Raw genomic sequence first — 26,670 nt, 5'->3', positions numbered from 1 at the left:
TTCTTGTGGTGGCATGTCTTCGACCTAATTTATCAAATCCATCATCTTGTTGCATGTGTGGTGGATCACAACCTCCCAGCCTTCAAGCCATATTAGAAGCTCCATGAACTGGGTGGCATTTTCCATCACAAACATCACTTCATCTTTAATATCTCCCTGTTCCAGGAAACTGTAAAGCTTAAGCATGCACTGTGTGCTAGGTGTGATTTCCAGACCCATGCTCACAAACTGTTGGTAGTACTGCATATGCTTGGCATGGTAATGGATCATTTTGAACCACAAATTCCAGTTTGTGAGCATAGGCTCTGGCGGCAGTGACACACTTGCATGTAACTTCAGGTGGTGAGGGACTCCCTGTACTGGAGCTTACAGCCTGAATAGTGCTTGAAAGCTTTCTTGACAGAGGATGCCAAGCTATCCACATCAGGCAACTGAATGCATCAGATTTCACTTATTAAAACAGAATATCTGCATTGCAGATGATGTAAATTGCACTGGGCAGTGTTCCTTGGAGCACATCCGAGAAAGCCTTGTACATGTACATGGCATTGTTGAATAGAAATGCTAAGTTCTTGTTAACTGCTAAGCCATAGCTGACAATTGCCTTCACTACAGCCTGAGCCACAGTAGAAAAATTAACAGATGTGGGGTGGACCAGCTCTTTTTGAAAAACAGGCAGGTCCCAGTCTGTTCAGTTCCCAGGTACAAATAAAATGTGCAGCACATAGTTATCTTGAGGGTCAGTGGTTTCATCAGCCACAACAGAGAAGGTTTCATACTCTGCCAATGGAGACTTTGTGGACTGTACAATTGCTTGTGAAGCAATCAATGCAGGAATATAGTTTTGGTGAAGCTTGTTTGCACACAGAAAACTGCCAGCATTTTGCACAATTTGGTTCAGGTAGTCTGTTAACTTAGGGTGATCAAGTTTCTCCAGCAGGATGTTCACTACTGTGAAAGCCTCCACAAGGGAAAATTCCACTGCTCACCTTGCCAAACTGCTTTCTGGTTTTCCATGGTCCCTTTAAAGAGCAAGGACATGGTTGCTTATATCTTGAACTGACCTCCAGCCTCTGCAGCAACTTTTCACTTCACACGCACCTCAGACTCCAAGTGTCAATCTATACTGGTTTTCCTTGACAAATCCAGAGACACGTTGCTAGTGGTACAGAACAGTTCACCTCCATCTACATACCAGATCCCTGCAGAATACTATCTTACATGGTCCAACGTTGAAACCATGGTCCAGCATTGACTGTCTTGGAGGATTTCTTCTCACTGTTCATTCCTGCTTAGTACTCCTCAGGCTACAGTATGCTGCAGCTGCATGCCTCTGGCTGCTTAAAAGATGGCGCCAAAACCCTGTTGATTCCCTGACTGGCCCCAGAATGGCATCTGTACTGAGCCCACGTCACAGGCTCAGCCTCTCGCTTTGCCCCCTCTCACCCCCCTTTTTCCCTTCCATGCTTCAAGACTGCAGGGCTTCCTGCCCTTTTCTCTGCTTGCTGGTAAGTTTTTTTTGTTTGTTTTTGTTTGTTTTTTTGTTTTTGTTTTTTTTTTGGGGGGGGGGGGGTTGCAGAAAGCCTGCCAAAATTGCATATCCTACCATTTTCTGTGGAAAGTGCCTGAGTTCACATTTTCCATGAAAAACGCAAAATTGTGATTTTAGTAGGTCCCTATGCATAAATGTTTGCAGGAAGGACTGGGCCAGAACGTCTTAAACTGCAATGCCTCCCTTTCAGTGCTTGTAAATATTCTCGGTTCTGTCCTTATAAGTCTGCCCTCATAGCCTGTTTTCTGAAAGTAACAGAAAAGCATTTGATATGATATCTATATTGCCCTTCTAAGGGTTAGAAAACTAGTCCAGACAGGCTTCTAGCATAATATACTTGGATAGATCAATAGGCATATTGCATGTCCATTACAGTTTTTGCTGTTCTTAGTGAAACAACCCATTAGCTCATACTCACATGTATACATACCTCTGATGACAGCTGCACAGCTGTCTTCTCCCCAGGCGTACTGTATATATCATACACAGTAGACACCCTGCTGAGAGCTATGCTATCTAGATTCAGCTATATATTCTAAAAATAGCTTTTGTATAGATTTGTAGCGAAGAGAGATATGACATGCAATTTTGGTTGATATCTGTCTGTGCTGAGTTACACTGAAATGAGAAATGGAGATGATACATAGATGCCACCTGCTCTATAGAAGGGAACATCTTGTCTTAAAGGGTCATGAAAAACTGTGCGCTTCATTTTAAGTGATTATGACTCCATAGATATGAGACATGTTTGCTGAGTTATGATAACAGTAAAGAGGAGTCTGGATTTGGACCTGTACATTCTCAGTTCTCAGGAGGGTTTTGGTACAGTTTTATAGATACAATCGTTTAGAAAGATACAGGCCAGCTGCAAATTTTGGATCCAGAGCCAAACTTTGCCAAAGCATAAATCGAGTTTTTAGAAAATATAGTGGACTTTGACAGCATGTAATAGCTGTGGCTGAAAAATGCTGTAACTCAATTTTTATTTTCCTGAACATTAGTCACTTATATTCTCCTGTCTTCAAGGTATGGAAGGAAGGAAGGAAGGAATACTCTTTTATTTTAGATAGTCTAGATATCAAATAGGGAGTAAGAGACAGAAACGGTAAATTTTGAAAGATTTTGAAAATACATCATCATTCCTTTTGGAGATATGCTTATTTCCAATTAATATTTATAACAGAGCAAAAAAAAGAACAACAGGGAAAGAGTAAATCAGTAAGAGCAAAAGATTTGCACCCAGGTTAGCAAGATTAACAGCTTTAAACAGGCAATAAGTGAGAAAGAGGATGCAGTATTTTTTGTAAACTAATTTTGACTTTAGATCAAAGGCCAAATTTTTACCAGGACTAAGTCACAATACTGACATATACCAACTGAGGATTTGGCCCAGAACACTTAAAACTATATATATAAAATGTATGTATTTATTTATGTATTTATTTATTCATTGTTAATAGTTAAATATGTTATTCCAAAGGATAATGCAAATGAAGTATAGGTTGTTGCATTTGTGTTTTTAAGAAAAACAGCTTATTATCATGTTTTACAAATCCCCGTGGAGAGAGGTTGCCACATGAAGGTGGAGAAGAATTCTATGGCAGTTTTCCAGTCACATAAAAGGAGTTTTTACCACTTACAGGTTACCATCTGAATATCCCTGCAGTGTGGATATGTAAGCATGTGCATGTAGACAGGGCATATGCTACAAGCTGCTTAGACTGATACTTAGTGGGTGCATCTATACTCAGCTGGCACGCCTACAATTAATGCAACTGAATAAACTCTGGTGCAGTTCGCACTGGAGTTTATTGTTCCCGGGTGCCACACTTATGTGTGTGCCCAGGACTACATCACTTTGGGCCAGTTTGGAGCAACCCTGGTCGGCAGGGGACCCCGGGGGTTAGCCTGCCAGCCAGAGACTCCTCCGACTCAGCTCAACATGCTGCAGAGGGGCTGGTTCGGGCACAAGGGTTCTACAGTATGGGGCTAGCCGGAAGGCAGGCCCCACACGGAAGTACCTTGGTGCCCCAGCCAGCCTCGCTAGCATCTATATGTGCATTGTGGCACACTAAATAACACCACCGTAGGATACTACTTGTGCTGACAAGTACTATCCTAGGGTGGCACTTATTAGTTTACTGCGGCCTAATAGAGCTGCACGTGTAGACTCTGGCTACGTCTACACATTCATTAATGCACTGTAGTTTAGTACTTGTATAATCAAGTACTAAATCAATGCACAGTAAGTGGTGCTACTGCACCAACGTATGGCTTTTTAGTGATGCTAGCTTCATAGTAGCGGAATAATACTTTGTAGTAGCATGTTAGCACAGGTTTTGCCTGGCATGTTACTGCACAATTTTATTAGACTACTGCACAGTTAGCATCTCATGTAGACACACCCACTGAGACTTTACTGTGGAGCTAATTAGTCAATTCCACAGTAAACATCTCATATAGAAGTACCCACTCATGACTAATGGGTGCTATATTCCAGAGGAAGAGGCCACACTGCTGTTTTAGCCCTGAAAGGTGGGGTGGTTAATGCTCTTGCCCAAGAAATGAGAAGAATGAGTTCTGAGCAAGGGCTCAAGGAGGTTTGATTGTGGATCTCACTGACTGTCCCACATATTATTCTAACCAGCACACTTCAAGTTAGGTGTTAGCCAACAAAAATGCTGCTTATGCAGTTAGAAACCCACCATTTAGATGCACGAAGGAAAATAGAGCTTTTCCTGTGTATTTAGTAAAGCTGATGGAATCATTGTAGTGGTACATGTCTGTTTCATCTATGGCTTGCCCTACCAAGGTTTGGGGGGAAAAGTAGAATTTTTACGGTTAAATATTTGAACATGCCTTTTGCAAATGGAACTAGCATAAATATTGTGTTTGTTCTATACTATTTGTGAAACAGCATACTCTTGACTGTATATATATCCAGTATAACAAATAGAAACACTATCAATATAAGACATTTGCAGTCTTCAGGCACAACTGACATTCTGCTAATAGAATTACATTTTAATTACACATTTAAATATAAATTTATAAACTTTGGCTAAAGTTTGTAAGACTTTTCCTCCGTGATAAATCCTTTTTAAGTTCAATGGATTTGCCAAGACTATATGCAGTCTCACATTAATGCATTAAGTAATACTCCATTTACTATTTCACAGCAAAGATCTGAATTATGTGACCAATACATTTATGTATACAATTTCATACACAATTTTCTATCAAATCACAATACAGTCATCAGTTTTATGAAATGCCACCTTCATGTGCCAATTAGTCTCCATGGAGATCTGAAAAGCCTTTCAGAAAAATATAACAATACACTGTGGATGTGTCTACATGTTCATTAATGCACAGTGGTTACTGTGCATTTAATTTAGTTCTTGTATAAATGAGTACTAAATAAACGCACAGTAACCAGAGCTACTGCACAGTAGCACCAGTGAACACCTTTTTAGTGACCCTACTGCTCAGCAGCCTAATAATACTGTGCAGTAGCATATTAGCATTGTCCACGCTGTAACACGCTACTGTGCAGTATTATTAGGCTACTGTGCAGCTAGCATCTTGGGTAGACACAGCCTGTTTCTCTTAATATAAGGAAGGTGCTGAATTTGTTGAAAATAATATGATTAAGTCGTGAACTATGGTACCTGCTGACTTGCAGACTTTAAAGAATCTTTCCTTTTTTTTCTTTTTTTCTTTTATCGGAGAGTAACCATATTTAGAGATAATCTTTCCCCAATATCTCTGCAAGTTCATGTTGGACTGTTTATCCCATCTGTCTACTTAGTCACCTTCTAAGGCTATGGGTTTTAACCCGTAGTCTATGGATTATTAGTGAGCCCCTATAAGGCATTTTAGTAACCAAATTCTAGTTCATTGATCTACAACAAAAAATAAATGGAGAATTAGTATAATAAGTAAAGCACTTCCCACCTTGCATCTTTGCTCTAAACTAATTCCATATACATATTTATTATAACATTGCATCTCATAGTAACTTGCCACGGTGCAAAATGCTGACAGAAAATGCCAGATAGTTGAACAATACATTATTAGATCCTGAGGCATTTGATTAGAAAATTATCCATGGAATTCTCAATAAAGATGTATTTAATGTGTGAAATACTGGGTGTGTCTACATGAGATGCTATGTCACCGTAGCAACAAGCTATGTAGCTCATTGCTATGGAAACACACTGTTGGTATCATGGTTTGTGCCCACCAATTCTACATTGCTGTAGTGACGAGCTACAGGAACATAGCTTGTCACTACAGTGATATAGCATCGGCAAACTGTGATGCTGACACTATGTCGCCATAGCTATGAGCTACATCACCGTAGTTTGTCACTATGATGACATAGCATCTAAAAATAACCGTGTGCCACTGGGACTGCGCATTACCAAATGGGCAGCCCTGGGCATATGTGGATGTGCCCACAAATACTGTACTCTACCAATAGTGTAAGAAAGTCACATTATCCTCTTATTTGGATTGTGTCATGCTGTATGAGAGTACAGGCAATAAGAGCTGCTCAAAAATATGAATAAAACTAAAAAACTAATAAATGTACTGTAAATCAACATTTGGTGCACACATGATTCACCGACTGTTATGGGTTTCTGTGAAATAAAATTATTATTCATTTTGAGCCAGGTTGCAAAGTCCTCATATACATTGGTAAGCACTTGTTCATTCAAAGTTTTGGTTGTTTTCAGTGGAACAATTCAAAAACAGAGGGGGTCCCTAATGGAAAAGCATGCTCTCCAAACTGGTCCACAATGAGTATGTCCACATAAGATGCTAATTGCACAGTAGCCTAATAATATTGTGCAGTAGTGTGTCACAGCACAAATAATACTAATACCCTACTGGGCAGTATTATTAGGCTACTTAGCATTACTAAAAAAGGTGAGTGCCAGCGCTCTTGTGCTGTAATGCCAATTACTGTGCATTCATTTAGTATTTGATTATACAAGTACTAAATTTAATGTGCAGTAACTACAGTGCATTAAATAACATGTAGATGTACCCAATAAATATTTTCCAGAGTTGAAACAAACAATATTTCCTTCTAATGATTGTTTGCAAATGTCCCTTTTGCCTATACACTATTTGTGCTATTTTACTGGTCATGTGATACAATTTTCGCTTCATCCTGGTTGGATAAACAGGGAATAATGAAAAGGAAATGTTGAACTTGCTTAGACTGCACATAAATAAGTAAAGGATTTGGGGTAAGGATTATCTTTTTGTTTGGTGTTTGTACAGTACCTAGTAGTGGCAACTTGATCTATGACCAAGGCTCCTAGTGTTGCTACAAGAATAACTAATAAAATGAGAACTTTCCAAAACAAATTGTGCTTTTTGTGGGATTTGTAATACATTTGTGTTCAAATGAAAGTATGTAAGGTGAAAGCATGAGTGTTGATATATATCAAGGGTCTCATTTTTAAGCATAAATCAAATACAAGTAATTTGTATGTAAACATATTCATACCTCTGGTTTTTTCCCCGTTATGAAGCTTATTCTAATAACCATTTTAGGAATTCTCTTGAAAAAAAATTCTAAAAGAAATTTCTAAAAAGAATCAGGGCTTTCATATGGCACATTCACCTACTTGGCTATGATTAAGTTATCAAATTAATACATAGTGACAATTTTAAACTAACATAATATGCCTGATTTTAATCTTACTGATTTCCTGTTTAATTTATTGCCTGTAAATCTCTTGATTTTATATTACACTAATTATATAATATACTTATGTGGTATATTATAGTATAATTAAGAGAAAATCAGATCCAGGATATCACTTTAAAATTATATCCATAATAAACATTTGCTATAATCCTAGATAGCTGTTTATTCTTAGTCAGGCATTTCTATTTAATAGGCAATCATTCTCAGTAAGACAAATCCTGAATCCTGTCAAAACTAGGGTAAATGCAAGCAGGCAAGCTGGAATTGGCCCCCCAAGCTTTTATCCATATTTGAACCAAACTGCTGAACATCTTTGTTCCATTTCTAAGTAATCCCCAAACCAGTACTGTATCTATGTTCAACAGGAAGGGAACTATTTTTCTAACTTGTGACTATGAGACTAGCCTCTCTTTAATACACTTAACTCTTCAAGTGAAAGAGATTTCACTCTAACAGGGGCCTTTTTGAAGAAACTACTGGTATTTCTACGGTATTTAAAATGATGATCACCATTTCCTATATTAGGGCTCAAGACCTCCATTTTCTGTGCCCATGTAGGCATAGACCATTGTTCACTGGTGATGTCTGTAATTTTTGCATAGTCATTTAGTCATTCGGATACCTGCGATTATATATATGGTTGTAATATATGTTCCTTATTGGTTTAATATCAAACATTTCTTTACTGTAACTGAATAAAAACAGGGCAGATTCTATTATACCCCTGTCACCTATACATCTGTCACACAGTTATTCACTGCAATTGTAATTCAGTAATAAAAAATTATAATTAAAAAAACATAATTTCTGTGTCTCTAACCCTACCCTGGGAAATCCCCTTTGTCCCTATTTATAGTCGCTGGCCCTATACATATTCAATAAGGACGGGTTAATTGAAACAGTAAAGACTTACTCATTGTTTCTTTTCTGCCATGCAGAGAACTTTAGCTTTTATGTAGCACATACTGTAAGTCCTTCTAATATTTACAAACATAACACTACTTTTGTATAATTGTATCTGTAATATACTCTAGTAAAGAGAGGCAATTAGCCATATTAGTCTAAAAGCAGGCAGAAGGTAGGATAGGGTTGAACCTAGACCAGTAATTCTCAACCAGGGTTCCAAGGCACCCTGGAGTACCTTGAGATCATTTTAAGGGTGCTATGTGGTGCCACACAAAGTTGGCTCTATTAGGGGTGCAAACATGATTCACAAGATAAACCCAGAGATATCAAATATGAATTCACAGTGTTGAAAACGCTCTGACCTGTTGTAGTCTTTCTGAGTTCTTTGCAACTAAAGAATTGTTCTATATTTTTCTGTATTAAAAATCAAGTTTAAACTAAGAGCTGCCATTGTTCATGGGGTGCCTTAAGACTACAAAGGTGGAGAAACACTGACCTAGACTATCCAAATTCAGTAAGTCTGTACAGTGAATCTTTACTCTCCTTTTGCCTATAATCTAGTAGACTTTAAGAACCTTCTCATCAGGTCTGGTGCTGACAGCAGCTTGGCAGGACTCAAAGATCTGGCTCATAATTTCTAACACTGTAGACAGTGTCCCTTTAATATGCTCCTACCCATTGGACTGCATATTTAATTACGCATCTTTTCTATGTATCTTAATGTTCATCCATCCCTCATGTTATAATCATAGTCACCATTTCTACTACAAGGAGTAATGTTATAATTTCCAGCATAAATCCCATCCTTCTTGATTATGAAAAGCTTTTCCAATATGCATAACTTTAAATTCATATATGAAACTTGCTGCAGTGTCCACCAAGCTCTGTGCCATTTATGAATTTTCCAGGCACACTTTTTCATAATTTTTGCTTGAATGCCTACTCTTTGCTTGAAAGAAAGCAAATTTCCCATTCCATTTGCTCTGGAATTTTTCTGGTTTATAAAAATAAAAGAATAAAAAAAATAAGGCCAAATCTGCTGCTATTTATACCAGTGCAAATTATAGTGGTGCCAGTGAGCCAATGGAACTAATTCAAATTAATGTAGGTATAACTGAAAATAAAATGTGGCCCTTATATTTGTAAGAGGTAAAATGGTAAATCCTGCTGTAGAAGCAAATAGCTGTCAGCTAATCTGTCCCCACTGTGCTATCTGTCCCAATTTTTAGCTCTAAGTACAGTGATTTCCATTATCCTTCCTAAATTTAGAATGTCTATCTTTGCAGGTTTAAATTCTCTGCTTCCGTTCTCTGTAAATCTAATCTTTTGCAACCATCCTAAATAAGGTATGATGTTATAACCAAATTACTCCTTGCTGAAGGACAAAGAACCTTTGATGACAGAGTCAGGATATTAAAAGAATATTAAGAGTCATGTGGCTGCAAAATGGTATTTCCAGGAAGCTCTATTCTCTCCAGAGTGCTTTCTTTCTAGTTTATTATAAAAATCCACACCGCAGGAGCATACAGAACTGCCCAATTATTTAAATGAAAAGATACACCATAAAAGCCAGATTACCTAGAACAAAAACTTTTGCCTTTATTTCTTTTTTTCCTCTCCTTTTAAATGTGGACCTGCAGCCCAAAAGATTTCCAGAGTCAGGATTATACATTTTAATAGAAAACCTCCACCAGCAATTAAAATCCATTTTTCTTAAAAAAGGTTTTACTGGACTCCTCAGAGTAGGGCAAGGACTATATGACAACACTTTAAGTCAAGGGTTAATTACAATGGCAGTACAATTTCTCTTCCTCCTTCTATTGCCTTGCTTCTGAGATCCAGGAGCAGCTGGACCCTGCAACAGAGGCCAGCATATCCTTTTTCATGCTGGCATTAGTCTCCCCCTGCCTGCATGCTCTCTAGACATCTATTTCTGCCCATGTACTTGGGCTGTAATCTGGCCTGGTATTTCCAGGTGTACAACATGAAAGCAGAGAAAGCAGAGTTTATTGCTTTCTTTGTTGATGCCTTTATAGCATGAAGAAACAAAAGTTGCAACTCACCACTATTCTATTTCCATATGAAAGTGACAACTAAATTTGTTCTCCCATGAGCTCCCTAGAGACCTGAGGAAGGGAGTAAGCCTGTTGTGTAAACAGCAAGGAAATTAAAAAAAACAAAACACTTCTGTAGCTCCCGGCATGAGGCCAAGGGCTTATTAAGTGTCTCCACTTCAGTTTGTGTTTCTGGGAGGGATGTGGATGAGGTGTTAAGCTGTCAATTTACTTGAATGACATCAATCACCACCACAGAAGGATGCTGAAAAACTGGGTATGCCAGTAACAATGTGTGTGACCTTGGCCCCACTGCCACCAATTTAAGGCAAAGGCAAGGGCAAGGGCAAGACTGCCTCAAATGAGACTGAGCAAGCCCCTGCTGCAGCTTGAGGCAAGGAGCTCAAAGGAAGCAGCAGTGAGGGCAATGGTTTTGCTTGGCTCTGGGGGTCTGGATCCAAACTACCATCAGCTGTTTTAGGGAGAGGCTGGATTCCTAATCCTCAGCCTAGGTGGGGACTCCCTCAGAGACAGCTTGCACTGGAACCAGTGGCAACATGTAGGGGGTGCATGGGGGTGCACATGCACTGTCTGAGAGTGCTGGTGCCTCCCCTGCAAGTGCTGGCCGATCGCTGCGATCACTGCAGCCACTTCTGGGAGTGGCTGTGGCCACTTCTGGGGGCAGCTGCAGTGATCAGCCAGCGCTTGCTCCCAGAAGCGGCCGCAGCCACTCCTGGAAGTGGCCACAGCAATTGCAGTGATCCGCCACAGATAAATTGTTATGGGATTGCCAGGGGGGACACCCCCCTGGGTTGGCAGGACAGGTCACCGGGTGGGGGGGGCATGTGCCCCCCCTGACTAAGGCAGCACCAGTCGTCCATGACTGGGACAGCTCCTTTCCTCAGTGCCCACAGAGCAGGCCATTGGTCAGGGTGTCAGGGACTGCCTGGTAGAGTTACAGAGCCACAGGGAAGCAGCCATCCCCATATACACTAAACAGCTCACTCCCAAAACCATAAGGAATAGTGGACTGTCACCTACCATGCCCAGGATCTGTCCTGGGTCTTCTGGAGTACTGCATCTGTCTTGGCATAGGGTTACCATACTTCTAGGTTTTCCCAGGCATGGCTCTCCCATCTCTGTCTGGGCAGGGTTTTTTTTAAATATTAGCAAATGTCTGAGAGTTTGGTCAGCTCAACTTCAAAGTTTTTCCTGGCTTGTCCTAGCAAGGAGCTGCTTGGGGCTGAGGGGGGCTGGGGGGAGGGTGATTGGAGGCAGGGCTTACACACATTTGGCCAGTAGGGTGATGGGAGAAGCCCTGGCAGCTGGATGTAGGTAAGTCTGTGGGGGGCAGGGGTTGGAGGGGCAGGGATTTGGGACTGTCCAAGGGGCTGTGGGGGGGAGGGGATGATGCTTGCACGTGTGTGTGTGTGTGTGTGTGTGTGTGTGTGTGTGTGGCAGGGTCTGTAGAGGGGATAGATGTGCGAGGGGGTGGGTGCCTGTTGGCACTAAGGGAAGGTGTCTAAGCTCTGGGGCTGCAGCAGGGCAGTGGAGGCAGTGGGGAGGTGCCTAGCTCTTCGGCGGGGGGGTCTCTTTGGACGCAGCAGGGAGCTGCATGGTAGGCCTGTGCAAATAGGGAAGTATTCAATTTCAATTCAGATTCGGCTGATTCAGAGAACAGTGATTTGATTCAGAGATTTGGATCATTGTCCCAAATTGATTTAGTGGAATTGGCTTTGGAAGATTCAGCACTGATTCAGAGAGATTCGGTGATTAGGCCATAGACTATAATGGGGAATCCCTGAAATACCTCTAACTTTGTCATTTTTTGGATGATTTGGATGAAAACAGGAGGAGTGGTAGCCCCTTCTGAGGGCATGAAGTCTGCCAGGTTTCAAGGAGATAGGTGTAGGGGGTTCTGGGGAACTGCACCTCAAAATGCTGACAAGTAAAACTTGTGACGTGTGAATTTGTGTGTTAGTTAAGGGGCAGTGGGATGAAAACTGCAGGGATAGTAGCCCCTGTTCTCACCCTCACAACTCCACTGCAACCAGTAAGCCTCAGGCCCCTCAAAGATCTTACAGGTCTGGGCTTTCCCCAGCCAGAACTGTGCGGTGACTGGAAGTTATCAGGTGCCTCCTGCGCCTACTCACCTTTCACCAGGGAGGTTCTTGTTTCTGGCATTTCTTGGGGCTGCCGCACCACCAGCAGTTCCACCAGGCTTCCCGAACCTGGCCGGGTGCAGTTTTAGGTCATGCCCAGGACCTGGGGTCTCCTCCTTCCCCATAGCCCCAGCCCATACCTCCAAGTTCATCCTGGCACAAAAGCTCAGCAGGGACATGTTCTTCCCCTGCTGACTGATGATGCAGTGAATGCTGTCTCCATCTCTGAGAGCAGGGCATTAAATGGTTTTTAAAAAACCAAACAGAAATAGATGCAGATGGAGTGAGGAGGGTGGCAGTCATTCTGTCTGCAGGTGGAACTTGGGGAACCCCAGCAGTGGGAGGTTCACCTTCAGGAACACCAGCTGCTCCACCAAACCAGGATCCAAGGAGGTGTGGATCCTGGGGTGTGGTGGGGTGTCACTACATCCCCAGCAATCCTGAACACCCTGTCACTTAGAACACTGGTCAGTGGACAGGACAGGTATTCCCAGGCAACCATGGCCAGATCCTGCCACATCTGGCTGAGGGTTGCCCAATAGGCCAAGGGGTAACAGTCCAGCAGCTCCACGTCCTCAGCAAGATAGGTAGCTACTGAAGCCTCTCCACTACCTGCCTGAGTCTGGGGTCTAGTGTATCTGGACTCCAACATTGAAGTCATGTCCTTGGGCCACATTTGCAGCAGCTGGTGTGGAGCAGACTGGCTTGGAGTACTGGCACGGGTAAGTGGATCTCCCTCTTTCATGTCCCCATGCCTCTGCACTTCTGCCTCCCTGACTTTGTTCACCAGCACTTCCATCCAGTGATTGATGGTTTTGGTGCTGCACATGCTCCCCTTCACCCTCAGGTCACACATGCTCACCAGCACGTGGACTGTACTGGACAGCAAGCGATCCAGCTGTTTTTTGAAGCCCTCCTTCAGCCACTTTGCCAGCTCATGCACCTCTGGTGAAAGTGGCTTGCTCCATCCAGGAACATTGATCCCCTGGAATTTCTCCATTTGGTTCTCAAGCTCTTTGACTATGGAGATCACCTGACTAAGGAGGGCATCGCCAGTGCTGAGGGTCTCAGGGGCCTTGAGAAAGGGCTTGAGGACCACCACAATCTGGGAGATGGTATCCCACGCTGCTTTGTTAAGGGGGCTGCTGATCCCAATCTCCTCGAACAAGGCCATCTCATGGATGGCCTTCTGTTGCTCCACCAGCCTTTGCAGCATCAGGTATATGGAGTTCCACTGAGTCTCCACTTCCTGCATGATTTTGTGCTGTGGGATCCTCAGCTCTGCCTGTTTGTCCCACAGCATCTTGCCCCACTTGATGCTGTGGTGGAAGAAGTCTGCCACCTTCCTGCATTTTGAAATCAGCAGGGTGGTAGTGACAGCGCCATCACTGGCAGCCCTGTCCCACTCCAAGGGGTCCCTGACTATGAGGTGGAACTGGTGTGCCACACACTGGATGCCAACAAAGTTGGCATCATGGACTGCCTTGACCATATTGGCCCTATTGTTGGTGGCTATGAACCCATGGGGGAGCTCGCCCTGCCCCTGCACTATGTGGTTCATGGCCACCACAATCTCTCTTGCCACGTGGGACTCATCCATCACCTATGCTTGAAGCAGAGCCCACTGATGGCCTGGCTGATTGCACCAGTGCTCTGTGAGGGAGAGGTATGAATGATCTCCACTCAGGCTGCTCCAGATGTCCAAGGTGAAGATCAGAGCTACCTGTGAACCTGTCTTATGCAGCTCCTCCCTCAAGTACTCCCTGCATGCCTCATACAGGGAGGGCACTACCATCCTGATAAAGGTGGTACATGCAGGCACTTGGTAGGTTGGGGCCAGGAGTGCCATGAGCCACCTGAACCCTGGCCAGTCAACTAAGGGGAAGGGCTGGCTATCCACAGCAAGCATCTCCCCATTGCTCTGGGTGACTTCGCTCGCCTTCGGAATGTGCCCCACTTTGTCTGCGGCTTTCCCCCACCACTCCGGGGTGGCCTGCTTCTGCTTTGTGGGGATGGGGCTTTGGAGTGAGAAAGGCACTTCCCTTTGGGCATGCTCTCACTGGTGCCAGGCTGAGGAGGAGCAAGGGCAAGGGGGTGCTGCTTCCTGAGATGCAGTCGCATCACCGTGGTGAAGTATTTTGCCTCCTTGCTGTGGCTGATCTGCCTTCAGCAGTGCTGGCAGATAGCATACTTGGGATCATCTACCACCTCAAAATCATCCCACACTATACTACCCTCCGCTTCTGGATTGAGGGTGGGGATCCTGCTTTATTCCCCTCCTCAGCAGGAAGAGGCACAACAACATCAGGAGCTGACTCAGCTGAGCCACTTGCCTCTACAACCTCAACCTCAACCTCAACCTCCTCCGAGGTGCTTTCTGAAGAAGGAGACCTAACTCTAGAACTTTAAGGGTTGTGGAGCACAAACTCAGATTTCCCCTCATTCCCCAGAACTTCTTTTGCTAGGGTGCTCAAGTCCCCTACTTCCAGATCCAGCTCCTCCCCTGGCATTGGGAGCCTTATGCTGGGAGATGAAATGGGGGTGGAAGAAACTGTTATTCTTGTTCTGGTGGCTATTCTGGTGTTAGGCAAGGTAGTGCAGGTGCAGGGACAGGTCTTACTCCCACCTGCTTGCTCCCACTGGCAGCAGAAGACTCATCACTGCCAGGAAAGAAGATGCATCTATGTGGGGTGGGGTGGGGTGGGGTAGGGCAGGGGGAACTTGCAGCCCTCACCCCACCCCCTCTAGGCCCTCTCCTGCCCCTGCCACTGTGCTTTCCTGCACAGTGATGGATCACACTGCCAGGGAAAACACACCTTTCTTTTAAAGTGTGTGTGGGGGAAAAATAATAAGAAGAAATAAGAAGTTTGTGGGGGAAGAATAAGCTGAAAGAAATGGATTGGATAGGGATAAGGGGAGGGATTCTAGGGAAGTTTAATTAGTAAGTTGTATTCAATCCTTTCCAAGAACAGAAACTAGCAGGAGACTGACTAGGAAGCCAAGCCAGTCCAGTACTGCCTTTCAGATGCTGTTGCTCAGGCAGAAACAGCTCACAAAAGGGACAGAAAGGCTGTAGACAGAGTCTTATATACTGTTTCTATGTCCTTCTCCCAGAGCACTGTGATTGGAAGGGGACTTAGGGAATGACCACAGTCACTAGCCAGCTACAGATGTCAGTCTTTCCCCACACTGTTCTCCCTCCCTCTTCTCAGTTTCCATTTCCCTGAAAGACTGCCTTCCAAATCTCTGAATCTTTTTCCGAATCTTTTCCGAATCAATTCAGAGGCTCTGAATCAATTTGGAGGTTTTTTTGGTCTCCTGATTTGATTCAGATTTGGTGATTCGGCCTCCAAATTGTGCCAAATCTTCTCTGAATCAAATCGGCAACTGAAGCTTCGCACACCTCTACTGCATGGCACTGGGGCCCGTGCCTGTGCTTGCAGGGCCCAGGAAGCTGGGAGACATTGCAGGGCTTGGGGGAGCAGAGGGCTGTGGGCTGGGAATGAGGGGCATTGGCAGGGCTGAAGGGATGTGGCTTGGGAGTGAGGGGCACTGAGATGTGATGGACTGTGGGTTGGGAGTGCAGAGCATTGTCAGAACCAGTGGGCTGTGAATTGGGAGTGAGGGGCTCCTGTAGGGACAAAGGGGCTGCGGGTTGGGAGTGAGGGGCACCAGCATGACCCAGGGTGGTAGGGTACTGTGGCTTGGGAGTGAAGGACACTGGCAGGGCCAGCAATTTGTGGGTCAGGAGTGAGGGGCACCAGCAGGGCTGGGTGTGGGGGCTGTGGCTTTGGTGTGAGAGGCAATGGAATGGGCAGAGGCAGGGCATGGGCATATCACTGCTCCACCCCCAAATCATATACCCCCCACCCCCCCACAGCGACAGGTGTCCTCTTTTTTGGAACTGGAAATATGGTAACCCTAGTCTTGGGAGTTGCTGGCTGGGATGCTACACATGGCAGGGGGAAGCGGGTGGCTGGAAGCACCAGCTCATTGTTATCTAAGCCTGAATGTACTTCTGAGTCTGTGCAATTCTGGAGGTTTGCCAGCAGCTGCAGGAGGGCTGCATCTGTTCAACCACAGCCAAGGCATTGTTGCACAAACAATTTTGGGCACTTGGAGCACAACAAGGGGCAAGGGTGTTTTGTTTGGGTTTTGTTTGGGTTTTTATGGTGACACAAGTATAATGTGTGTTTGCAGCCTGAGAGAAGAATATTTTCCCTGCCAGCTTTGGCTTCAGTCAGTGCTATATTACAGAACCATTTTGATTCCTTGTTAAAAAAACATGCATGATGTGGTCTGATCACATGTCTGGAATCTGGGAAATCCTGAATCCCAGTCCCTGCTGTGACTCAAAGTAGATCTACGCCATAGTCAGGACGTGTGGGTAGGCATAGAGAAATGAGGTCTAGGGTTTCCTATGTCCTACAACAAAGCCTCATGTAGATCAGTGAACTAACTTTAAACTAACTCTGTTAGAGACTTCTAGCAGTGTACTCAGCTTCTTGGAAGGGTTTTGCAGCCTACACTGATCTCCATGCTGCCACGCTACCCTGTGATCTGTGTATCATAAGGCTAGCTTCAGTGCATCTATATAAGTTGTGGTTACATGGGTGGATGTACCCTTAACTGAGCTGGCACGGATAACAATATTAGTGAAGACAGGACAGACTGGGCTTCAAGCCTGCAAGGCCCTACGGTACTTCCCTGGGTGGCTAGCCTCCACTGAAGGAGGTGCTGCATCATCACATTAGTTAGTTTAAAGCTACCCAAGCTAGAGTCATCCTCCCACCTCTCACCCTATTACAGTATAGACACATTTCATCTTGTCCCAGAAAAGTCAGGTTGCTATTCCCTTCATGCAGACCGAGGGGTTACCAAATGTAAACACCAAAATGAATCTTCAGACTTTGGGGAAACAGCAGCTCCTCTACATGCCAGGCTTCCATCCTCTCTGCTCTCATGATATGCATTTCTGTCTCTAGGCAGCAGAGAGCCGAGGCAGTGTTGATAGGGGTTGATGACAGACCACAGGATATCAATACTTTCTGATGTATTCTCTTGTAACATGCAGACTTCCTTGCAGAGGTTAATGCTGCTACATATAGTATTGGTTGATCCTCAGGACCTGCTAGCTCCCATCCTCTATTGTAAAGATTAATGTTTGCCAAGTGCTTTGAAGATGAAAGGTATTAGAGTATGCAGGTGCTAAGTAGTTGTTTTTTCCCACCCAGTCCAGTAATAAATGTGTGAAATGTAGGCTTGCCAGAAATAATTGTGTTTTATGTCCTGTTCCAGTCAGGTGACTTGGGTCAGGGTTACCAAGGTTAGTTTCCCTGTCGTGGGAGCTTAGATAGTCATGCAGAGAATTTTACCCTCTCATTTTCTTGCAATGACACTTGTTTCCAGGAACATTGGGAAGCTCTGCAGCCACCTTCTCCAGTTCTCTACCAGGGTCCCTTATGCACTGAAAAAATCAAGAATTAATTTTTCTTGTTCTTGGGGGTATGTACACATGTACTAACATGTGTGTGTGTGTTTCTGACAGTTAAGTTGACTTAACTTTTTAAAGTCAATTTAACTGTCAGAGCATGCACAAATATGTGGAGCAGAGTTGATTTAAATATGGCACAAGATAATACACCTCTGAGGTGTATTATCTTGAGTTACATTAGTTAATTTTGTGTCCAGGGGCTTCTTCAGGGGAGGGCTGCCACAATGTCAAGGAGTTATGTGCGTGTATGCTCTAATGTGGCTTAACTTAAGTCAATTTAGTTAAGACACCTTATTTTAAGTGCCCTAGCTCTTAACTTCAGCTCAGGACCCAGCTCCAGGGCTCTGCCAGCCCCTGAAACCTCCGGCAGCCCCCATAGGTGGTTCTTTGGAGTAAAAACTTTCAGTTTATGGCAGGGGTTGTCAACTGGAGGTACACATACCCCTAGGGAGACTTAGAAAGGCCGTAGGGGGTATGGACGGGTGGGGAAGGAGCACGCCCTGCGGCATAGTGGTGGCATCTCCCCCAGTGCATTCCCATACTTTGGTTCTTATTCTGGGGAGGGGGAGGGGCACGCCAGGTGCCACCAGCCCCACACGGTACACCGCAGCGCCTCCCTACCCACCACCTCAGCTTGCTCTCTGTGCCCACTCTCAAGAGTAGGGCCGGGGGAGGGGGGGCAGAAGTGCCCCTCTGCGGGTTGCACACACAGCACCTGGCCGGCCGGACTGGGAGGGGGGCGCTCACATGCAGCAGCCACTGCCACTACCACCACCACCACTGCTGCTGCAGCCCGTGCCACTTACTCATGGCTGGTCATACATGTGGCTCTGCGGGCTGGTGACAGGCGGCATGTGATTGCCCAGGAGTGAGGTCTGTCACCAGCCCGCAGAGCTGCACATGTGACAGGCCGTGAGAAAGCGGTGTGGGGTGTGGCAGAGGCAGTGGCATGGGACAGTGGCAGTGGTAGCCACAATGTGTGAACCTCCCCTGTTCGGCTATCCCGGCGGTGCATGTGCAGCCCACAGAGGGGCACCACTGTCCTCACGCCCCAAGCCCTGCTCCTAGGAGCGGGCAGAGACACACTCCTCGCCCACCCCGCCATTCTCAATCTTTCCCCCCTCCACGCTTCCCCCCACACACACTTACCTGCTGGGGGAGGGGGGTGTCTGTGTGTGCTTCTGCACCTGTGTGTGTCTGTGTGTGTGTGTCTGCATCTGTGTATGTGTCTGCTTGTGTGTCTGTGTCTGAGTCTGTGTCTGTATTGGTGTCTATGTCCTTGTGTGTGTCTGTCCCCTGCCCACACTGTGGCAGCAGGCACATGGCGTCGCATGGCTTTTGGGGCAGCAGCAGCGGGGTGCAGAATCCAGCCTGCAGCAGCAGCTGCCTCCACCCCATGCACAGATCTGGGGGGGCACGTGCCCCTTGGGTCTCTGCCGAGGTGCGTACAACATCGGGAGCTCCCTCCGCAGACAAACTGCTTTCGCAGCTCCATCCTGCACTCCGCCCCAGCTGTGCAGTGCTTACCCCTACCCCTGCCCCACTCTCTCCCTCCCTCACTACAGGGCCTCAATCTGTACCAACCACCTGCCCCTTAAAAAAAAGAGAAAAATATAAAGGGGTACATGAGGTGAAACTTTGAGGCAGTAGGGGTACACTTCTTTAAAAAGGTTGAAAGCCCCTGGTTTATGGGGTTGATTGAATGAGGCAGTCCTGGTAGATTGGCCAGCTACTGCTCATTAGCACTCAGTTAAGCTTAAGTGAATGGTTCAGTCTCTGGGTTCAAGAGCACCTTGTTGCTTTTCTGAATAACTAATTGCTGCAATGTCCCACCCCAGAGACAGCTGCTCTGCAAGGACAGCTGTATTTCAGGGCACTGTGCAATGTAAGGTACTACCTATATAAGGGTTATTAAGCTGAGCTGTTTATATCCATTGCTGGTCTGTGCGTAAAGGGCTACATTCTGCTTACATACCAAATGCCTCATTTTAAGGCAAGCTGAAGTGGACTACAGCAGGCAGGCATTTCTGGTTTAGTTATAACTCAGGGTTTTCGCAGCTGCCTTGTACCCAAACATTAAAGGAGTACAGCCCCTGGAGTGTCCTTTAAACACACAGACATACATTTGACAGCAAAACAAGAGGGTGGGGTGGGCTTGCATCAATCAGCAGCATGAGCTTAAAACCAAACCCACCCTGCTCCACAGTGAGTGATGTTTGTATGCCTCTTGTTATACAAACAAGCCTGTCTTGGATCCTTAGCACTGGGTCTTGGGGGTCTCTGGAGCAGGGGGGTGGGTCATGATCCCACCCTCCCTCCTGGAGTGTCAGCTCTCCCTGCAGTACTGGGGGTAGTCTGGCTGCACAGGGGTTTTCACCCACTCCCCAGAGCTGGCATGGGACTCTGGGGGAGCTTTCTGGGGTCTTGTGGGGGGGTCCCTTCCCCCATGGAAGGCTTCCTTTGCCTGCTCTGCAGAGCAGAACTTGCATCTCTTCCCGTAATGCACTCGTGGGAGTGGGGAGATCAGATCCCTGTTTCCCCCTTTTGCACCCTTTGCCCCACCCAGTGGTATGTAATAATTAATAAATATAAAACAAAACCAACACAGACAAAGGTGCTTTTATAATTTTTTCAGAGGAGAAGGATTTGAACTGAAATGGGGCTGTTGGCTGTAAAGCTAGCTAGCTCCACTTGGTGGTAACGATTACTAATTACCACTTAGTAAGCCCGGGTTAAATATACATGCAATTAAGGTGAATTAGGTGTTTTGACATACACTATCCTAGTTTGCCTTACATTTAAAACACATCCAACCTGCTTTAATTATGGCAATTTTTGCCACTTTAAAAGTGAATTAAAGTCAGTTATAATTATTAATTGATGACGTTAGTCTGCTTTAAATGGCAAAAATCATCATGTGTATAAATGCCCTTAGATTTATGTATGCATTCTGGGCTTCCAACGTTTTCCAGGCATTTGGCACATGTCACTTCCCTTAGGTCACCGGGACTCTCACATATTTACTGCAAGGAGAAGCTGTAGTTCTCTTCTAGCCTTAGAGGGGCCTGTGGTGCCATCTAGGCAGGCAAGTGTCCTCTTCTCTCACTACTTCCTTTGCTGGGATGTGGCCAATGTCAGGCCCTCAGGAGACAGCAGTTGCAGGGGCAGTAACAAGTGTGAAAAGAAAGTCCAAAAGGGTGAAGGAGGTGCTGAAAGCAGGGAGAGAATAGGGCAGGAACTTTACTGCACTGGGAGTAGCATGAAGTTGAAAATAGTTGGCAAAATACAAGCAGCTCATTAGATAATTTAAAATGTTACATACAAAGCTGCTCAAAACCTGGCATCTACCTTTGCCTCTGATACCAAGTGCTAAATGTTTTAAAAACTTCTGGGAAAAGATTCACTTTTTTTCCTTGGTCCCTGTCACCTGACCTGGTCAGGGCTAGAGAGATTAATTTCCTTATCATGTGATGGAGGTCACACGCTTCTGACTACAGTAGTTATTGTTCTAGACTGTTATCTCAGAGACCAGCAGGAAGTGTGAGGGAGGCCACTGGCAGCCCTACTCCCTCACTGGAAAAGTACACCAAAATCTGAAGTTTCATTACTTATGGAAAAAAAAATAACTCTCTATCAACTGGGCCTATCCAATGGCTTACTTGTCATATGACCTAAGCCATGCACACTCTTTTGAGAGGTGTAAGGCAGGGCCACATAAAAACATAGGTCCTAAGGGCCCATACCTCGGGTACCATACATTCAAGTCATGTGATCTTACCAGAGTTTGAGCTTTCATTAAAAAAAAAATAATTCTAGCCCTCATAGATCCAATAAGGAGCCAAAGACCTAGGCTGCATCTGACCTAAAGGCAGCCAATGAGGCAGTTTTCTGTCTGAGTCTGCACACAGAAACAGGAGCCCTAAGACATATACGTTGCATCAGGGAGTTGAAAGGAGAACTACAGTAACACAATGATGATCTGGGAAGGCCGCAATGTGTCTACAGCAGTGGTTCCCAACCCTGGGTCGCAACCTAAATGAGGGTCGCAGATGCAATGCTGGCAGTGCTGCACAGAAAAGAGGAGCTGCGCTGCATGCCGGGAGCTCCCCCACCCCCAGGCTACCACCACCACACTCTGTTCCCAGCAGCAGGGTGAGGAAAAAAAAGATTGGGAACCACTGGTCTATAGCTTCAGACTGCCTTCATTAATATGACACTTAAACATCCCTCACAGAATATCTTGGCATGGGGGTTATGTCTAGGGCTGTGCAAAAAGGCTGTTTCATTTTGGTTTCAGAGTTTGCCATTTTGGAAGACAGTGATTTGTTTCAGTGTTTTGGATCACTGTTCCATTTTAATTTAGCCAAATCTGTTTTGACACTGTTTTGATCGAGTTTCGACGCTGTTTCAGTGCTGATTCAGAGATTCAGATCATCCGGGGAGAGGCAGGCACAGCCGGGCGGCTGCAGGTTGTCTTGCAGCTCCTCCAGCTGTGTCTGCCTCTCCCTGGGTGGGGGGAGCCACAGGAGAAGCCCCCATGGCTGCCCTGTTTGCCTCCATCCCTTGCCCGGCCCCAGCCTCCCAGCACTTAAAAAAAAAAAGCCTCGCACTCACTGGCTGCAGCAGCTGTGGCAATCAGGGCCTCTGATGGCTTGTGGCAGAGCCCCCTTGTGCAGGATGGGGCAATGGGGGACCATGGGGATCACCCTGCCTGGCACCAGCATGGCAGCTGCCCCATGGCATGGGTGCAGCATGTTTCAGCAGGGTGCTGCACACTGTCTAGGAGCTGGGGCTGCTAGGGCTGAGCAATGCTGGGCTCCAGCTGAGAAGTGGAGCCACCTCAGCTGCCAGACAGCATGCGGCACCCTGCTGAGCTGTGCTATGCTGCACCCGTGCGATGCGACAGCTGCCACACAGGTGCCAAGGCGGGGGGGTGCATTTTCCGCTGCCCCCACCACCCCATGCTGGGGGGGGGGGAGCTCTGCCATGAGCCCCAGAGGCCCTGGTCACCACTGCTGCAGCTGGTGAGTGCAGGGCTTTTTTTTTTTTAAGTGCTGGGAGGCTGGGGCTGGGTGGGAGATGGAGCCAGGCAGGGAAGCCATGGGGGCATTTCCCATGGGTCCTCCAGCTCCAGGTCAGGGGAGCTGCAGGAGAAGCCTCCATGGCTGCCCTGCCCAGCCCCATCCCACACCCAGCCCCAGCCTTCTGCCACTTCAAAAGGAGGGCTGCGGGGCTGTGCCAGACTATTCCGGAGGGACGCCTCCGAAACATTACAAAACATTTCCGAAACATTTCAGATGGTTTTGTTTCATTTTGTTTTGGAGATGTTTTGGAGCTTTCTGTTTTGTTTTGGATTCAGTGTTTCAGGTGCTGAAATGGGCTGAAACACCTCTGAAATGAAACAGATACTGAAAATTCACTCAGCCCTAGTTATGTGCTCTGCAGGAGTTACAGAGCTGGTGAAATGGCTCTGCTAGCACTACTCCAGGCTCTCAATGAGTAAATCCAGAGTATATTCACAACAGTGTCTACAAAACCATATCAATCTTTATAAGGAAGCTTATAGTAGTAGCCTTATGGTAGTTCAGGCAGAAGCTGGCAATCTATCAACAGCAAGTCAGAGCTCAGCACAAGCTGAAACACTAGTTTCTAAAGTAGGATAAATGAGCTCCTGTTGAATTCTGTCCTACTACAACTATACTGCTACTGGTACCTGAATTCGTTTATTTAAACCTAGCTCAAATATTCCTACACAGTATAGTGTAAGGAATGTGCCAAAGGAAAGTCAGGAGGCTAAATCTGTAGGTGTCAGTGGACTGTATTATGCCCTAGCTGTTCTCTGCCAGTATAAGTCTCCATACAGGGTGATGGTAAGCCAGAACAAATTAAAGGACCCTAGACGACATTCACCCGCCTCTCTATATCTTAATAGAAACATTCACCCACCCCTCTATGCCCTTCCTTCCATCCTTTGTATTTAAATTCCTTTCTATTTAGAACCCCTATTTTTTGCAAGTCCATTCATTGCATCTGATAAAGTAGGCTTTTTGCCTTTGTAAGCTTATATCTCTCTAAACCAGTTTCTTATGCATCACCTTGCTCTATCTTCTGCTTAAAAGGGACAGTACTAGAGAGTCACAAAAGTGGGTTTAACTTACCTCCACTCAAAACACCCTTTGTGTTCCCTACCTTTTCTTACTGACTACACAAAGGAGGAACAGAGAATCTAGCTTCAAGGATTCAGTTAACAGGTACTTTCTGTCATGTAGCCTACATTCTTCTTTTTTTATGGAATCATAGAAAAGTAGGGCTGGAAGAGACTTCAAGAGGTCATCTAATCCAACCCCTTACTTAGGGCAGGATCATTCCTATATAACTATTTGTAATAGAGGCATAGGGAACCCTTTTGGTGCCTGGGGTGAGGCTGGGGAGTAGTGGGGTAGGAATTATGTTCATCACTGGAGAGCAGGATGGGGAGAGGTATGAAATCTTACCTACCCCTACGGGGGAGGAGATACCCCATTTGCCCTCCCCTATTTGCACTACTGATTTACAACTGTAAATTGTACTGGTATGAAAAACCAGAAGAAATGTTAGGCTTTGTTTACCAAGTGAATATATTAGCTGTCATTACTGTTCTGGTATAATTTAGCTGTTTTAGACTAATTCTCTGGTGTGGATGCTCTAATCTGGAATGAAAGTAACTTTATTTCAGAATAATTCACCTGCTTCTAAAACATAACTATTGTTCTTGAATAAAGAGACTTTTATTTTGGCATGAAGTATCCACATTATAAGTTATTCTGAAATATCTATGATGGAATGGTTATTCCAGGAGAGTGGTCAGTCAATTTTCCAATGTAGACATACTCCACGTATCATATCTATTCATGAGCTCAAAACTTAGGGAGTTATAGGATATTTTTCCTGTAGTTTGTAAAAATATGGTGTTGGTGACATCTAGTGGAAGAAAAAAATACTCTTCCCTTTAAGGCATCTAAAGTGCTGGTTTTGTGGCCAGCACTTTAGATGCCTTAAAGGGAAGATGCTGATTTTGTGGACCGTTGGCCTATGGTCCACAAAACCAGCACTTTCATTAAATACAGCTGAATGTTTGTTCAGTTTGGTATGCCTCTAAGCAGCCCAAACCATCAAATTACTTTTCTTACTGATATTCAAGAACCTCATGATTCTAAACAGCTGAAATCTGTTAATTATGAGCTTGATCCTGTGAGCATTTTTTTCTGCTCATTATTAATATTCTGCATTAATTGTAAAGCATGTCCCACTGTAGTGTCTGAGCATAAGGCTAGATCCAGCAAAGGAAAGATTTGCAAAATTGCAGAAAGCTTCTTTTAGCTCTTTAAGGCAGTTGCCGTTATTTCCCAATATGACCACAGGGTGGAGCTGTAAAGGATCGCTCCCTATGCAGCACTGTAGGACAGGGTGGTAGTACTGTCCTTATAAACCACTTCTCTTTATAACGCCATGTCCATAGCTGCTTCTGATCTGGACAAACTTCAAATATTTTGGCTGAAATTAAAATAAAAAATATTGGCAAGTTTAATCCATATCTGAACACCATTTTTGCATCATCCATCTTAAAAATAAGTGGTGATGTTTTATTTGAAAAGCTATAGTGCCCTTGTGCTTTATAGTATGGATTTGACATTTAGCAGGGAATGATCTTTATGTCAGGGGTGTACCCTGTAAGAATCTACCCAAATCTGACTTAGTAGAGCATAACAGCCAGAATCACCAGAGGGTCTATCCTCAATGAGCATGCTACTTTCCACTTCAGCTCTTACTGCTGACAAAATTGTGACTAAACATGTTCAAGCCTAGTGCTACAGGGAGATCAGGACTGTCCCCATAAATGCAGAGGTGAAATGTTGCTGCTGAGGACAGGGGGCATCTCTCTTTTGTGCCCTCAATGTCCACCCTCCTGATGCACAGCTAAGCTGGAGAAGAAAGTCTCCTGAGCTGAATGTAGATAAGACAAAAGCCAGACCATGGGAAAGACTAGCAGTAGGATCAGACAAGGAGTCTGTGTGGTCTAACAGAAGCAGATCCAGGGTTTTGCAAAGGGGGGCATGAGAGTGCTGCAGGGTGGCTATATACCTTATTCCCAGCCTTCCCCTGCCCAACACCAGGGTAAGCAGGCCATGCTATAGGTATAGCAGTTGGGGATTATTTTAAGTCCCAAAAGCAGGTAAAAATCCTCCCCTCTTCCTCTCACTGCTTAGAGGCATGCCCACTCCCCTTCCCTCTTCCCATTGCTTCTGCTATCCCCACTGTCCTTGTTGTCCCAGCGGTGATGGTAGCTCCTGTCCCACTCCACTTGGGCTGCACAGGGGCTGGTCTCAGCCTGGGACAGTAGCAGTGGCTATGGGTGGGTGGGGTTCCCCTCTCCATACCTATTCCCAGGCTGGCAGGGAACACCCAGGGGGACTAGGCAGCATGAACGACTGGTGTCTCCTGAGACTGAGGGGACACCATGAAGGAAAGGGGGGACTGCCCGCAGACACTGGCGGCAGTGGTGGTGGGGGTGTGGGGCAGTGGCAAGCAGCGAGCAGGGACCGCCCACAGATGCTGTTGGCCATGTTGGCAGCAAGAGGGGCAGGTGGTGAACAGCAACCACTTGCAGAAGCTGGCAGCAGCTTTGGCGGAGGCCAGTCTCAGAGAGGGCGCATGCCCTGCCATGGTCACCTTACACGTTGCCTATGCCAGGCAGGGAGGGGGAACTTGCCTGCCTGCCTCTGTCACTGTTGTTC

The 26,670-nt window shown here is 45.5% G+C and overlaps 1 protein-coding gene across 1 annotated transcript in view; it reads left to right on the top strand.

The window, feature by feature from the left end:
• Positions 1 to 1,451: 1,451 nt before the first annotated feature.
• The window catches only part of SLC2A12 (solute carrier family 2 member 12), a 105,689-nt gene continuing 80,470 nt past the window's right edge, over positions 1,452 to 26,670 (top strand). Inside the window, exon 1 of the mRNA XM_059713247.1 lies at positions 1,452 to 1,508. The gene's annotated coding sequence lies outside the window, so the exon portion shown is untranslated. The remainder of the gene's footprint in view (positions 1,509 to 26,670) is intronic.

This window comes from Alligator mississippiensis, chromosome 1, assembly GCF_030867095.1.
Source record: "Alligator mississippiensis isolate rAllMis1 chromosome 1, rAllMis1, whole genome shotgun sequence".
NCBI lineage: Eukaryota > Metazoa > Chordata > Crocodylia > Alligatoridae > Alligator > Alligator mississippiensis.
The sequence above is the reverse complement of the archived record's forward strand: the minus strand, read 5'-3'. Positions and strand labels throughout refer to the sequence as shown.